The sequence below is a fragment of the Triturus cristatus genome, chromosome 5_1 (assembly GCF_964204655.1).
Source record: "Triturus cristatus chromosome 5_1, aTriCri1.1, whole genome shotgun sequence".
Lineage (NCBI taxonomy): Eukaryota > Metazoa > Chordata > Amphibia > Caudata > Salamandridae > Triturus > Triturus cristatus.
Window position 1 is genome coordinate 281,833,026 of NC_140587.1, and position 17,296 is coordinate 281,850,321.

Genomic DNA, 17,296 nt, shown 5'->3' on the forward strand with positions numbered 1-17,296 from the left:
GTATATGTCTGGCTCTCTTAAATCCCTTAACAATCATTATGTTCGTACACCACTCCAATATGGCGCCCATAGGGTGGAAGCGATGTTCCAATATCCTAAATAGCCCCTTTACACTTCCGGTATCATCACGGGATATGAAGGTGGAGCGTATTTAAGACACCCGACCTATGGGACTTGGTTTCGCCGGTAATCAGAAGAAGCGCGCTCTTTTAAAGGTGAGACAAGATGTATGCAGTGGATTAAGAGTAATGAATTAGTCTGATATGTTTGAGTCTTTTGATACTAATCAAAGTTGACTTTTATACGTGATATGGTTGGATGTGATGCTGTTGGTAACAATATTTCTGTGGGCTTTGCGTTAATATAACACCCATAGCACAAACATTTTCAGGCAATCATGAATCGCTACTTTTCGATTTATGAAGACATTTTGTTTGTCTTTTGTGTGTTTTTCTATGGCGGAAATTATGTCACGACTCGTTCACCGCAAGTATAATTACGTAGGGAACGCGTAAACATGTTGAATGAATCATAGAGATTTGTGGCTTATAACTTGCTGTCCACTATCATTGTAAGATATGCCTTTGAAACCTGATCTCGATTTTTACGGTGCCCAACAGACATAGGAGTTATATGTTTCTAATCTATGGACATAAGTTAGAATGGGAGATATAGGTTGTCGCTTTCTTCCGTTTAAGGTTAACACTAGGAGATATGTTTAGGAATGGGAATCTGTGATATAAAATAAAATCATGGATGGATATTCGTATAATTTTCCATTTCGTGTTGTTCCCTTTAGAAATATGGAGCCCACACATTGGGCATAAATATACAACAACAGTGTTGACTGAATTTTGCCTATGATACGTATTGACGAAAAAAGAATCTGACTGTTATTTGTATTATCCGGTGACGCACATACGATCGTACTTATACGTATACCTTTCAGCTACTTGGAAAGGTAAGGCAGTTTTCGCTTTCAAATGGAAAGCGTTGTAATGTGCATTTTCTCATCTGATCTCGGTCTTCCATGCCCACAAGGGGCTGTAATAACTGTTTTAAAAATTCATTTTCATTAGGTTGTACACCTTTTTACATGAACGTTTATATCTATTGGAAGCCGATCCTTTTGAAGTTCGTGAAGTTCGTTTCCTAAAATATCCATGGTAAGAATTTGTGTATAAACTATAGTTCTTTTGTTTAATAGGGTAGTGGTCATACAAACCACCGTTATCTATCAGGCACACAGACCCATCTCCTTATTATATACCTACAAACTCACTTATGGTTTGGGTTTCCATATGTATATACTTTAAATGGAATTCTTCCTTTTTTAGAACATTAGACAACATACATGTTGAGGCAGGATGTATATGTTTTTTGTGAAAGCTTTAACTCTTGTTCTGTGCGTACATTTGACTAATATGTCCCTCCTTTTTATAAAAACTGTATATAATGTATTTATATGTGAGATTTATTATGTTTGTGTTTTGTGTTTTTCAATTATTTGTATGTAATATATGGTATTGTCATGATTTATATGTATTGTTGGTAATGTAGGTTGTTGTGTTTCATGTGGTATAAGATGTGTTTTTATATACATGTATGTTTTTATTTGTATTGTTTTACAGCCCTGACGAAGTTCGTAAAGAACGAAACGCGTTGGCTGAGTTTGACTTTTCTGGGATTTGAATAAGAATAAAGAAACAACCTTTGGGATATTTGAAAAGACTTTTCCTTGAGTGCACCGTCCCTTTGTTAAAAAAAAGTTTGTATATCTGGTTTTCCAGTAGAGCACAAGTGCGGCTTGCTCTGGACGTGTCTTTGCACCAACTAAGAAACTGTATATTGAATTTGGATCTGGTGTGCTTAACATTGGTCAGCCGTACGGTCCTTTTGTTCACATTTTATTTTGACCGTTCTGCACCTTTTTCCACTTGTTATTTTATAAATTCGATTCGAAGTTGAGGGCTTTATACCCTCAGACACCATGCCTAGATTTCAGGATGGACGTGAAGAATTAGCTATGGATCTCTTTGGGACTAGTGTCTCTAAAAACACAACAACTGAAGCTAATACAGCTACCACGAGTCTTAAAGCATTATTTATCAAACTGGAAAAATTGCGGAAACAAGAGTTAAGCAGGTGGTGGGACGGAGTCACCTTGGAACAGTACATGAAGAATGGCAAAATTCCGAGGGGACTCCGTATTCTAATCTTCCCGACTTTTGAAGATCTGAGTGGGGATCTACTTAAGGAATGGGAGTGCAATCTGGAGGGTGCATCTACAACGATGATGAAAATATTGGTTAGACATGCTGCAGAGAAGGGGGAGAAACTACAAGCAGAGATTGAGACCTTGGAAAAAGAAATCAATAGTATGAATGAAAAAGATTTGATTGAGAAGAACTATTTGATATTAAAACAGGTGATGGATGATCATCAACTGTATTTGAAGAACAAAAAATTAAGTAAAATAAGAAGGGATGATAGGGACTACCAAAATGGCAGAATATACACCTTTGCCAAGAAGTTTGATGGGCTACAGGGAACTGAGGATGTGAATAAGAAAAGAACTAGAGATGATAGAGACATAAGTGAGGAAACAGGTTCCAACAGCAACCTATCGTTTTCCTCCTTGGGTAGTTCCACATCAAGCAATGTATTACCTGATGTCCCTTTAGAAGAGGGGGCCTCGTCCTTTCAAAAAGAATTGGCCAACCTCAGGATAAGCAACCGCCTCCAACAAAAAAGAGATCAAACAAAAAGAGGCGGGGAGGGAGGCGAACAAAGAATAATCAAAAAGGGAGCCTTGCCGAACAAGTCAGGTGCAGTGCCCAAAGTGAAGAAGTAACTATGGGTGGACTTGGAAGGATAGGGTACCCAATGACCAGTCAGAATGCGAATACCGATTTGAAAATTATAAATCTCTCAAATAAAACTTTGGATAATGACGAAATAAATCTATTGAGTAAGGGTCTTAATTTCTGCCCCACACAAGGTGGTGATTTTGCAAATCTACACATTGACCTCTTCAAATTCACTAGGACATTAAAACTAAAGGATTTCTTTGCAACCAGACCTCATGAACCTGGGGGTGAGAAGGGTTTTCAAAGTGGTGGTACACACACTATACGAGAGGTCCGTGACATACACTGTTTACTTTCCCTAAACCCAGATGATGAGGTAAATATGACCACGGTCCTTGAAGATCTTGACATCAACCATAGTGCGAGTATTGATAGTGGATTACGCCCCGAGTCAAAATTTATACCTACACACTCCTATCACCACAACATTGATGATTTTTATGACAGGGTCACAGAGGAGTTTTATAACATCGAAACTCCCCAAAGATTCACTCCCAAAGCAGTCAACAATATCACAGTAACTGAGAGGTCAGCTTTGATGAGGTTGAATAAGGATACAAATATCGTTATAAGGGAGGCCGATAAAGGCGGGAACATCGTTGTAATGAATCGTGAAGACTACATGCAGGAGGTATCTAGACAACTGAATAATGAGGCACACTATCGAAGGATCAATGAAAACCCCATTCCTAGTAGTACAATGAAGATTAATGCTAAATTACTGGAATGGAGGGAATCTGGCCTTCTCAGTGAAGATGGGTGCCGATTTATGTGGGTGAATTGTCCTAATTTTCCTTGCATCTATATATTGCCAAAGGTACATAAGGGTGGGAACTTTCCTCCAGGCAGACCAATCATCTCCGGGGTGGGTTCACCGACGGAGAAAATGTCAGAATTTGTTGACCTGAAGCTCCAGAAATATGTCCCCAATCTACCTTCATATGTAAGGGACAGCAAAGATATCCTAATGAAATTCAAAGATTTTGACTGGTCTGAAGACCTGATGTTTGTAACTTTAGACGTAGAGAGCCTTTATACTTGTATCAACAAGACCTTTGGTATCAAGGCAGTCCAATCCTTTCTGGATAGAGAGGATGCGAAATTTTATGACTACAATGAGATGATTATCACTATGATTAACATCATCCTGGATAATAACTTTTTCCTGTTTGATGGTGAATGGTTCCAGCAGATACACGGTACCGCAATGGGTTCTAGGTTTGCTCCCTCTTACGCCTGCCTTTTCATGGGTTGGTTTGAGAGGGAGCATGCCTGGAACAGAGATGCCTCCCCCTGGACCAATTACATCGTGTACTGGGGGAGGTATATCGATGACGTGATCTGCCTTTGGTCTGGATCGGTCGACCAACTTGATCAATATGTATCTTTTTTGAATACCAACATGTACAATGTCAAGTTTACTATGATGCATCATAAAGAACACATCAATTTCCTTGATATTCAATTCTATATTAGACAAGGACAAATACATAGTAATCTGTACAGGAAGGAGACTGCGTGTAACGCTGTGTTACACGCGACCATTGCACATCCCCACTCTGTAAAGAAAAATATCCCCTTCGGTGAAATGGTGAGGGTCAGACGTAATTGCAGCGAGGAAGATATGTTTCACACACATATCAATGACACTAAGAACAGATTCCTTAAGAGGGGATATGATCAGACTACTTTGGATAAAGCTGAACTCAGAGTCAACAAGATGAGTAGGAACATGACACTACAGGATAAACCAAAAAGGCCTGTTATTAACACCAAAGCCAGATTCATAACTCAGTATACTTCCCACAGTAACACCATTTTCAATATTTTCAGGAAACATTGGCACCTTTTGATGGAAGTTCCTGGTTTAAGAGATGTGATTAATAACAAACCATCCATTACGTACAGAAAGGGCACTTCTTTAAAAAGAACACTTTGTCCTAGCTATATAACCACTCCCCAAAGTACGCAAACTTGGTTACCAGATAAACCCAAAGGTTTCTTTACCTGCGGAACATGTAATATCTGTCCATTGGGTAAGAATAAAACTTCGATTTTCTGCTATAACAGCTCGAGACAGTTTGTGATCGAAAATTTCATAAACTGTAACACAACTTATGTGGTGTATGTCTTGGGATGTAGATGTGGTATAATCTATGTCGGGAGCACTATCCGGAGTTTAAAACTCAGGATTCAAGAGCATAGAAGGGCTATAAAAACCAAAGATATTAGATACCCTATTACCAACCACTATGCCATGGAACATCCGGAGGATATGAATTTTTGGTTTCATGCCATAGAACATGTTCCCAAACCTAAGAGAGGCGGCAACAGGGATTTGTTGCTGAGACAAAAAGAATCCAAATGGATTTGTCGCTTGAGAGCAATCAGCCTGGGGCATAACACGGATGGGGAAATGCACTATTTCCTATAGGTGAAGATGTTGGGGTGTTAGAACATTCAATACACCAGGTTCTGTCATAAGCTAGTTAGCTGTTCCACTAACTTTTGGATTGTCTAACATTTTTACTGATAATTACCCATATTGTCAGGTCTGAGCGATCCTTATGACTTAGGGTTTTGGATATTATATCATAATATAGGTAGGTTAATATGAGTTCCCTTGCATCCGTTAGTACCAACAGATCGATCTGCCCCGTCTTATTTTGTATTCTCCGTATTCCCCCGTTTTCAAATTTGAATTATTTTTTAATACTTAGTGGTAGTCATCATGTTACAAGTCCCGCTGGTTATATCAACTCGCTTTCCTTGTTCATAAGGCCTTTCTAATGGTGACCCTGAATGAATGATCCTGTGCTCTTATACTTTCTTCGGGCATTTATATACACTTTGTATGCTGATACTTTGTCTGGTCTTTATGTCTGTTTTGATTTCTCCCTTGCCGTTTTGATTAGTGTTCATTCACTGTTTTATGGAAGCATAAAATTCAACATACCGAGCCCGGCTGGGCATGGTAGTAATGTATCTTGATATCTTTTGCCCATCTGGGCAGGCGACTCCCCCTATCCCATCTGAATCTGAATTTATAGTGGACAACTATCACATTACATATACGTATATGTCGTTTTTTCTGTTCGGGGATTCCCTTGTTTTGATTTTTTCTTACGTGTTTTTTCCGCCAAACTGATACGACTCTATACTCCAGCTGTTAGAATCTTCCGCCTGTTAATAATATATACGAATGAAGCGCGCGTTCAGTTCAAATTAAGATCTAGATACATCTGGCTTGCTGATATTTACTTAGGATCACCACTCTCGTTTATTACTCCAATATGGCGCCCATGGGGTGGATTAATATTGATGGAATACCGATATTTTCATATAATTTTGCCGGTAGATTTATATCTCGAAAAAATATATATATATATACGAACGGACCTTGCGTTTATTTAGGACAATACTGTGTATATGTCTGGCTCTCTTAAATCCCTTAACAATCATTATGTTCGTACACCACTCCAATATGGCGCCCATAGGGTGGAAGCGATGTTCCAATATCCTAAATAGCCCCTTTACACTTCCGGTATCATCACGGGATATGAAGGTGGAGCGTATTTAAGACACCCGACCTATGGGACTTGGTTTCGCCGGTAATTAGAAGAAGCGCGCTCTTTTAAAGGTGAGACAAGATGTATGCAGTGGATTAAGAGTAATGAATTAGTCTGATATGTTTGAGTCTTTTGATACTAATCAAAGTTGACTTTTATACGTGATATGGTTGGATGTGATGCTGTTGGTAACAATATTTCTGTGGGCTTTGCGTTAATATAACACCCATAGCACAAACATTTTCAGGCAATCATGAATCGCTACTTTTTGATTTATGAAGACATTTTGTTTGTCTTTTGTGTGTTTTTCTATGGCGGAAATTATGTCACGACTCGTTCACCGCAAGTATAATTACGTAGGGAACGCGTAAACATGTTGAATGAATCATAGAAATTTGTGGCTTATAACTTGCTGTCCACTATCATTGTAAGATATGCCTTTGAAACCTGATCTCGATTTTTACGGTGCCCAACAGACATAGGAGTTATATGTTTCTAATCTATGGACATAAGTTAGAATGGGAGATATAGGTTGTCGCTTTCTTCCGTTTAAGGTTAACACTAGGAGATATGTTTAGGAATGGGAATCTGTGATATAAAATAAAATCATGGATGGATATTCGTATAATTTTCCATTTCGTGTTGTTCCCTTTAGAAATATGGAGCCCACACATTGGGCATAAATATACAACAACAGTGTTGACTGAATTTTGCCTATGATACGTATTGACGAAAAAAGAATCTGACTGTTATTTGTATTATCCGGTGACGCACATACGATCGTACTTATACGTATACCTTTCAGCTACTTGGAAAGGTAAGGCAGTTTTCGCTTTCAAATGGAAAGCGTTGTAATGTGCATTTTCTCATCTGATCTCGGTCTTCCATGCCCACAAGGGGCTGTAATAACTGTTTTAAAAATTCATTTTCATTAGGTTATACACCTTTTTACATGAACGTTTATATCTATTGGAAGCCGATCCTTTTGAAGTTCGTGAAGTTCGTTTCCTAAAATATCCATGGTAAGAATTTGTGTATAAACTATAGTTCTTTTGTTTAATAGGGTAGTGGTCATACAAACCACCGTTATCTATCAGGCACACAGACCCATCTCCTTATTATATACCTACAAACTCACTTATGGTTTGGGTTTCCATATGTATATACTTTAAATGGAATTCTTCCTTTTTTAGAACATTAGACAACATACATGTTGAGGCAGGATGTATATGTTTTTTGTGAAAGCTTTAACTCTTGTTCTGTGCGTACATTTGACTAATATGTCCCTCCTTTTTATAAAAACTGTATATAATGTATTTATATGTGAGATTTATTATGTTTGTGTTTTGTGTTTTTCAATTATTTGTATGTAATATACGGTATTGTCATGATTTATATGTATTGTTGGTAATGTAGGTTGTTGTGTTTCATGTGGTATAAGATGTGTTTTTATATACATGTATGTTTTTATTTGTATTGTTTTACAGCCCTGACGAAGTTCGTAAAGAACGAAACGCGTTGGCTGAGTTTGACTTTTCTGGGATTTGAATAAGAATAAAGAAACAACCTTTGGGATATTTGAAAAGACTTTTCCTTGAGTGCACCGTCCCTTTGTTAAAAAAAAGTTTGTATATCTGGTTTTCCAGTAGAGCACAAGTGCGGCTTGCTCTGGACGTGTCTTTGCACCAACTAAGAAACTGTATATTGAATTTGGATCTGGTGTGCTTAACATTGGTCAGCCGTACGGTCCTTTTGTTCACAAACAATGTGAAATGTCCTGGCATTGCCTCTGGCCCACCAACAGGAATTATTTCAGGGCCCAGATCCTATGAGTCCATACAAACTGGTACCTGTGAAACAACATAGGCAAATATGGGTGTAAATAACTCGTGGCTGGAATCTGAAGATATCCAAATTTGCAAAGAATTAGGAAGTCATGTGGCCAACTTACTTGGTCGCCTGTCATCCCATCTTTTCCCCCTTCCAAGGAATCTCCAATAGTAATATGGTCCTCTTGAACCCAGGTTGATGGACGGAGTGCGTGTGTTGCATTGCTTTTCCCACTGATGACTTCCATACTGTTCATTTTAAATGGCTAAAGAATTAAAATGCAAGTGGTCCATATAAGGTTTCTATAAGGTTCCAGATTGTCCCTGTCTCACTAAAACAAAGTGCTACCATGAAGAAAAATAGTAAGAAAAGGACTCGTGTTCTTTACACTTGAAGCTCTTTGACCAATGCTATAATTCACAGAATGTCACCAGAGAGAGAAATGTATGTTTTAGTTTGTGCTGCGCCAGATAATCATGGTTCCCAACAGTTGATCTTTTAGAACTTCTCTTCTTTTTATAGCAATGATTCCAGGGTATTGATTGCATTTTAAGTGACGCCATTGATTGAATTGATTTTTACTGTACCGATGGGGGCAGCAAAACAATTCACATAAAAGAGAATATGAAGGAGCAATAAAGCAATGTGATGGCCGCCATAAAGGGTAAACGAGAAACAAGCCACAGAGTTCGATCTCAAACAGCAAAGGGAAGCACCTGAGATTACTATCAGAAACAGGGAAGGTTTTGAAGATTTCTTACTTCAATATATACCGTTTTATTGTCGGTACAATATTTGTCTTTGGCAGCCCTTCACTTTCTCATATTGGCGCAGAATACACATTTTATCAAGCAATACCATATACATGGAGTGAAACATCTACCTGGTATTCTGAGTGTGGAAAATGACCAAATGTACTCATGTGTAATAAGGCTATATTCCCACCGCATCCTTGCCAGGTTTATCTCAAGGAGTAAAAGCAAAGTACTTGTTATAATATCCTTCTCTCACGCTTGGATAGCAAAAGCCAGGCCCAAGACTTACTGTAAGGGGGTGCTGGAAAGAATCCATGCAATTTAGTTAAAAGACCAGGGGAAGGATTAATAAGTTTAGTGCCCACAGTAAACATATGTTAGAAAACTACCATAAAAAATGTAAGAAAACGAATATAAAAATGCTTTATTGATGAAGTTTGCCTTTAGTAGTGAGTTCTATTGAAGTCAAAGTTATGGTATAAGGAATTGTGGCGAAATCTACACAACTTCCAAGTATCTCTCTGGATTTTTTTTTCTAACAGGGACGGGGGTAAAAGATGAATTTGGTATTGGGTAGACCAGTACACATCTTACCATCATTCACTAACATTCTCAAGAGGGCCTGCTGGAACTCTGTCTAGGTCGTAGATTTTCAGATGTGCTCTCCAGTCAGTAGTTGTGTGGATTGTAAGCAGGTAAGGCCATGTGCAGCAGAGGAGGTTGGGGGGATTACGAGTGCAGCCAGGCCGGGTATCCAACCCCACGCTATGCATGGCTGATGGCCTATAGCGGCTATTAAAGGCTCACTCCCTTATTATAAGCGCTCGCTTTTGGCCTGAGGCAATTACTGCGGAGTGGGCATTTATTGGTTTGTATAGTCTGCTACGGCAGGCTATAAAGGTAGTTAAGGATATTCTGTCATCATAGAGCAGAAGGGTCTTAAATCTTTGTAGTCCGCTGCAGCAGGCTACTGTAGTCATTAGAGTCCCAGACTCTTGTTATAGGCGTTCGCCTTTAGCTTGGACCTATAGAGTGGCCCTTTAGTGGTCACTTTAGTCTGCTCTGGTGGTCTATAGGGCTAAATTAACATTAATATAGACGAACATAACAAACAACGTAAATTATTTTTCTGTCTTTGAACCATGATAGGAGGTGCTAAGAAAAGCAGTTTTTTAACTTTTTCTTTTTACTTTCTGAATATTTTGTTGGAATTGAACAGAAACATGAAAAAGGGGCATCAAAACCTTTATCTAACGAAGTAAAAAAAACTTTATTTTGCACACCTGCTTATGTGCGGCAAAGAGCAAGTCCCTGGCGAGGGTACTGTGCGCCTCTGCTAAAATTATTTGTCTGCTATCCTTACAGAAGAGCGTCATCCCAGGTCCTGCTCCCAAACCCTCTGCGGGTGCCTAACCACCCCCTGGGCACAGCCTTTAGTGCTACCATGGGGGTGACGCTTGAGCAGTGGCTCCTGTGGGCTGTTAGCAGTAGCTCACGGGAGGGCCAACTGGGTCATGTGGGAGAACCGCAAGTGCCTGGGGGACAGGGTGTCCCAACATTGCCCCTCTTATACCTTTTCTTTAAAAATATTTCAGCACTTGGGGTCCTAGTCACTGAGTCCTGCAATGGCGGCTCAATATTGTATTCTAAGTCGTGGCCAGCCAATGAGAACGCGCAGTCCTGTGTCACCAAAATGGCCAATGGGTGAAAAGGCTTCCCCTGCCAATTGTAAGGCCTTATTTTTGGAGCTTTTGGTATGGCGTGACTCCCACAGGACTAACAGTCCCGAAATTCCTAACATTTAACCCCTGCATGCCAACCCAGAGCACATCTTTAAATGCCAATTTCTCAAAAACAGTTACACGAATAGATTCACTATAAGCATGCTTCCTGTGTCAAGTTCTAAGTTAATGCCAAATCTAGTACAGTTTCATGCAGCCATTTGTTTCTGTATTATAGAGCAATGTCTCCTATCTTTTGGACCCCGGTTTTTCTTGGTCCCGCTTGACAGGTCAGTGAGAAGCTTTCATGAAGGAGCTGAGGTGGATCAACCTGCTTTTTAAAAAAAAGTTTCATGTAGATTCGTGAGAGGGCGCCAAAGTTATTAGCGAAATAAAAAAAACACTCTGACCTAACTTTAATTACACAGTGGCAACAAAAAGCAAAAAGTCATTGGATTTGTGAGCCTGATTTCTGTCTTGCTGAATCCCCACCACCTTAAATTGCTGCCATGGATTTTCGAGTCAGAAAGCTGACTTCGAATGCCGAGGAAAGCTTCAGGGTGTAAAGCTTGCATCAGATTTGCAAATTCTGTTTAAGATTCACAAATCTGAAAAAAATGAAAACGAAAACATAAGGCCTAGCTAAAGGCAAAGCTCCATGGGTCAACTCTGGTGTGTTGACCCCAGGCCAGGCCCTACTCCCTACCACCCTGCCCACAGCCAGGTTTGTGTGCGGTGGGGCTCGGAATCCCACAGTGGGTTCAGGAAGGCTGTGTGCAGTGGCGGTTTGGCACCAGCGATGGATGTGTGAAGGTCCTGGCCACAGATGGGTATTACCACCCAACCCCTGCTGTGAAGGGCTTTTGTTAATTAAGTATATCATAAAGAACCAATAAAATTCACTGAAAAAACTAGTTAAAAACTGAGCTATTGTTCTCACTTAAACTCACAACAGCACTAAATTTCTCAAGTTGTAGTTATCTTTGAACACACCACATGCCATAATTCATGGCACCAGCCATGTTCAAAGCACAAATGTATCAATTTCGCAAAAGCAGTAATCAGGAGAACAACGTGGCGTGTTATGGTGTGTCATGTGTGCATTGGCCTCTGAAGGTGGTTGAGAATGCACACTTGCTTGGTTGAGCGAACACCTAAGACCTGCTCACGTTGGTAGAGGCCAAATGATGGTTTGTGAGGCCGGTTAAAGTAATGTGGGAACCAGACAAGTGCAATGACAGCCAGATGACAACCTCTGATGGCGAGCTAAGGGACCTCTTAACAGCCGGCATAAAGCTCCTTTAGCCGGTCTTTACCTCCTGCAGTGTTCTCCTGTCTCACACTTGCCAATCTGCTGTCCTTGAAACACCTGTTCTGGTTGTGGGTGAGCTTCCATTGCTGCTGCCTGTGCTTACTCTTTTTTTGTGCCTATGGGACATTTTCGCTGCTGTGACCTCTGCTGTGCCTTGCCTATATTTTCAGGACAGCTTACTCCTCAGTTGTCCTGCTTTACCTATTCTTCATATGCTAGGGAAGCACGCGTGACTCCTGGTTGCGCAGAGCTTTTTCAGTGAGTGTGAGGGAAGCTTGCACTGCTGCTGTTCTGTATACACTCCTGGCTCCATATTACATTTAATGCTTACAGAGAATGGGCAACAGCCTTTATCAATAAATGTCCTCTTTGTTTTGGTATCTTTTGAGTGTAGCCCCTGACAAACATCCCTTAATTTGTAACACACTAGTCCTGCTTCGCTCAACATTCACCATTGAACATTTTAGCAGGTGATGTCACTTGTCTGCCATTACCCTCTCTGCTTCGCCATGAATCCAAATGTTGCCATAAGGCTCCTTCCTTGTTTTGTCTCATATTCCTCCGCCCACCCTCCCTCCCCCATAAGACATGACTTTCACTTTTTTGTTTCGTTGTGCTATTGACATTGCTTTCCAACTGCAAACGGATCTGCAAACTCATGCCAATGGCCTTTCTTGTTACATTTGAAACACATTTGCGGCAAACCAGAACTCCCAATGGGATCTCGTCCCACATCCAAGACCACCCCTTCACAGCCTACGTGTCTGTCCTTCTTGTCATAGTCTCTGGCGGGCTTGCGTTCTCCCATTGCTCTGCCTTTTGTGCTGTCCCTCCTTTGGATAAGTGGTGGCATAAAATGATATGTGGTGTCCGGCAATTCTGTGTCTAGGCTAGTAGTTTAGTTCATTGTGAGTTTGTAGTTATATATGTTATCTTCATAAGGAAGGAGTGTCTGTTGGGTGTTTCTCTTATATGGTTCCATTGATAACTTCCTCATGTCTGTAGTGCAGCGCCCTCCTTTTACCTTTTCCTATTGTGATTTATATTGCTTCTACGTAGAGGTATGGATACTTACCTACATCAGTTGTTGTTTGTCGTGAAGAGTCAGTGGTCCTGTCAACATCTGCTCTTGAATAAAACTTGTTCCTACCTCTTAGTGTATGCACTTTGAGTTTATACTCATCACAAGCATATGCCGGAGGATTAGAAATGAAACATGGAGCGTTGTCAGTGACTGTATTCTAAATGTGAGAGAACATTTGCTCCTGGAACCACTTCTTTTTATTTTCCTAGACTGAGGAAGAATCACCCTGAACCCGTACTCCAGTCACTACTTCCCCAGCTCTTCTCCAAGCCACAACACGCCCTGCAGCAGACAACATGTCTCAGGGTCTGCAGACACCATATTGCGACACTCTGTGGTCTCCACTCTATCTCCATCCTGGAAACATTTCCAGTGGTACCATGCTCTCGCCTCAGTTAAGGAGCTCTCAGCGATGACTTCCTGAGGTAAATTCGGACGCCATCTTAGATGTCTGTTTGCCTAGTGTTGTGGAGCAGTACTTTTGTATATTTTGGGTAACAGGGTTGTGAATGACAAGATCTCCTCCTCTTTCTATGTAGTAATCCAGCACTCACCAGTCTCCTAACTTTCCTATTACCATATTGGACCCTCGACCAGAGCCTGTAATAAAACAGCTTTCTCTGCATCGCTAAGCTCACATGCATCACTGGCCCATTTTGAGTAAGAATGTATCTTGACTGGCCGAAAGACCTTCTAGGTATTAGAATAAATTATATCATCTCTGGCACTTCGCAGGATGATGAAGAAAAAACAAGCTGCCTCAAGGTCGACACTGACTCCCAAACATTCAGGCTGCCTTACTATGTATGGTGAACCACGGAAACACTTCATATTCCAAGCGGGAGCATTCCTGCCCCCCTGGAAGATGTAAGAATTCCAAAGTTCAGATATAGCAAGGAAGACGAGGTCCCACCCTCTGCATAGAAGGTGCCATCGAGGGTGTAAATAGGAAACTCGGGGGTTCAGCCCCTGGACACCTGTAGTGCAGAACAAACGGCAGAGCTTGAAGTCTTTGCTCCCAGCTATGTTCAATGCCTCCATGCTGGGTTTCGGAACTGGTACGTTTGTTAGAAACCCGTTCCGCACTACCGTGCACAGGCAGATTCAGACCTGCTTGGCAGTCCGAGCTGCATAAAACACGATCAAAATGTAAGTATTGTTTACATGTGAAATATGCCCTGGCTCCAGCCGCTGAGAAAAGATAATCAGTAGGTTTCCCCTTGGCTCAGGGCTTCGCCATTATTTCATCATTTACTGTCTCACATCCTTTGACCTTTCCCGACTGTACGTTTTAAGTAAGGCATGAATGTTAATCCTGCGTTGGGTGTGTTTTTACTGCGCCGCATTAGCATACAAATAGGCCATCAATAACCAATTACAATCTTCATCTTGGAAAGGCTGGAATTACAGCGCTCGTTAAGAGTGCAGGCCGAGCCCCTGTGAAACACATTACACCCCACCACGCCTGGACAAGATGCCCCCTCACAGACCAGTGCGGTGCCTCGCGCGTGGAGGTCCCCGGGTGTTCTTTCTGCCAAGGCCAATAACGCCTGGCTTGTTGATTTTAATAAATCTAACTGAATCACTCGGATTACATTTGATTTCCTACATAGGCAAATCACTTTTAGCAGAATCACGGGCAACCTGATAACCCAATGTAGCTATCAACGTTAATTAATCAAATTATTTTATAAAAACGCAAATATGTTGCCTGCCTGTCGCTTGAATTTTGTCAGCACAATGTGGCCATTGAATTCAAGTGCTGTGGTCAGGGAGATGCGCCGAGTATACGTGGATAGAGGCTTTCGGATATGGCATTTGGGGATTGGTGGGGTGGCGGGTAGGGCGCCCGGTGGGATGAGAGCTTTCCCGCTAAAAGCCAAGGTTCACGGGCACCGCCTGTGCAGGCGCCTCAGACTCTGAGGACAATTCTGCGTAACACTGTCACGCTCCAACACACAATTGGATGACACACCTCACTGTTCTTTCAGTCCTTCTTCCATGTTTTGGGTAGATGCACAGTCTTCTTGGTTATGTCCACTGTGTGCTTCAGGCGAGGAGTTCAGTCCTGTGGGAGAGAAGGTCGGATTCCAGGTCTCCTGTTGTTCTCCGCCCAACTCACTAGCAACCTTCCTCTCGTTCTACACTTCCATTTTAAAGAGCGCGTCTCCCAGGTTATCAAAACTCCCTGTCTGACACTCAAAAAGTACTTTCCTGTGAGAGAGGAAGATTCGTTTCACCACAGACTCCAGGCATCCTATTGTTTCCCACCAGCCGTCTCTCATTTCTGCCTCATATAGTGGATGGCGCCTGGTACTGTCATTTGGAGGGTGCATGCTAGTAGCCCATTGCTTTATGTAGGTAGTACCGCCTTAATCCCCCTAAGTGGAGGCTCCGCGTCCCCCCGTGCTCTCCTCTAGTTATGGTGTTTCTGTCACCAGGAGCTTTGGCTGGTAAAGGGTGACCTGATATCCATGTAAGAAGGTGGGCTGCAGGACTTGGTGATGTGTTAACAGGTTTGCTCCCTCCCTAGCAGCACCCGCTGTTGACCCACTGGGGAGCCGACCGACACCGTGGCCTTCCTGCAAACCTCAGAAGATCCCCAGAAGTGTGCGGCTTCAACTGCAGCATGTTTTCAAGCCTTCTATTTCCTTGTCGAGGCTTCCAGCCCGCAAACAAAGGACAAGGCGGGGGCGCAGATCTGAAGGAGGCAAGCGAGTCCCGCAAGGGGGCCTTAGATTCCTGCTCCGTGACAGTGACCCTGTGGAGTGTAGACATCTTTCATGTGAAAGCATATGAAGTGGTCCAGTTTTACCTGGTTATAATAAGAAAAAACATGTGCCTATCTGGCAGCCAGTGTTTTAAAAAGCAAAAATCAATCAGCTCTGAACGCTGGGATTGCCCCCTTGGTAGGTAGGTGTGCTGTAAACTCAGAGAGAGAGATTTTAGCCCAAGTACAATTTATCTACATGAACAGTATTGCCAGGCAAATTCATCACGGTAGGTTTTCTGCTCATATCTGTATTCCAAACTCATCATTCACGCACCACGGACACATGAATCATGCAGTTGAATATTTATTATATATGATGAATTATCCTCCTGGTGCAAGGGCTTTGTCATTTTAAGAATCAAAACAGTGGCAGGCTTGTCGACCTGCTCTTAGTGTTAAATGGATAACATTCAAGTTTGAAGTTCAGAGCAATATTGTATATCATGAATGGATTATAGGATGAAGCCAAGAATATATATCAGCCCGAGGCGCCACGGTAGCGCCTCTGCTGTCAAAGAGAGGGTGAGGCACTTCTTTGAAACAGGTGTAGAATTAAACCCTTTCACGCCAGCCCACGTTTGCGTAAATATTCACTCATTTCAAATGTAACAAGCGTATATTTTCAAATATATGTGTACCACATGACGACATTTGTACTGAACATTTTCTTGTTGTTTTTTATCCACAGGGAAAATTATTTTCCTCATCAAAAAGCCTCACACTTCACTCCCACAATTTCTGGAAGTGCTCTTTCCTGTTTCCCACCAGTGGTGGCCGGCTTGGATCGGGAGTGGCTGGGTGAGGGGGGGAGGGGGTTAGAGAGAGGGTGGGTGGGGGTAAGGGGACATTTAAAAAAAAGAAAAAAATGTACCTTACTGCCGCATCTCTCGGTCGTCTCTCCTAGCGAATGAAACAGGGAGCTGACAGCCAGGCTCCCCTGACTAATCACAACGCTGCAAAGCAGCGCTCTGATTGGTCGGAGCGCCAGGTACTGGGGGCCTGGGCATGTTCTCCAGCAGGCTGTAATGCAGCCTGCATGGAGAACAGGGAAAATGCATGGCCAGCCAAACAGTCATTGCGCACTTAAGAGGGTTCTACCACTCCTCCCCTGCTCTGCAGCCCCGCCCCCTCACGCAAAGCTGCCGCAGCAGAAGGACAAAATAAAATGATAATAACATGTTGTTTTTCACTTTTTATTTTTTCCTTTCTTTTACTGCTTCAAGGCAGTGGGGCAGCCGCCATTTTTTGCCACCTGAACATGGATTTATCCTATCCTTGTAAGAGTGTGTTTTAGGGCGGGATACCACCTGCAAACACACTGTGAATAACCACCAACTTGCGAGTTTGTGGGTGTTCACCTCCTTTTGCAGAAGTCTCCCGAC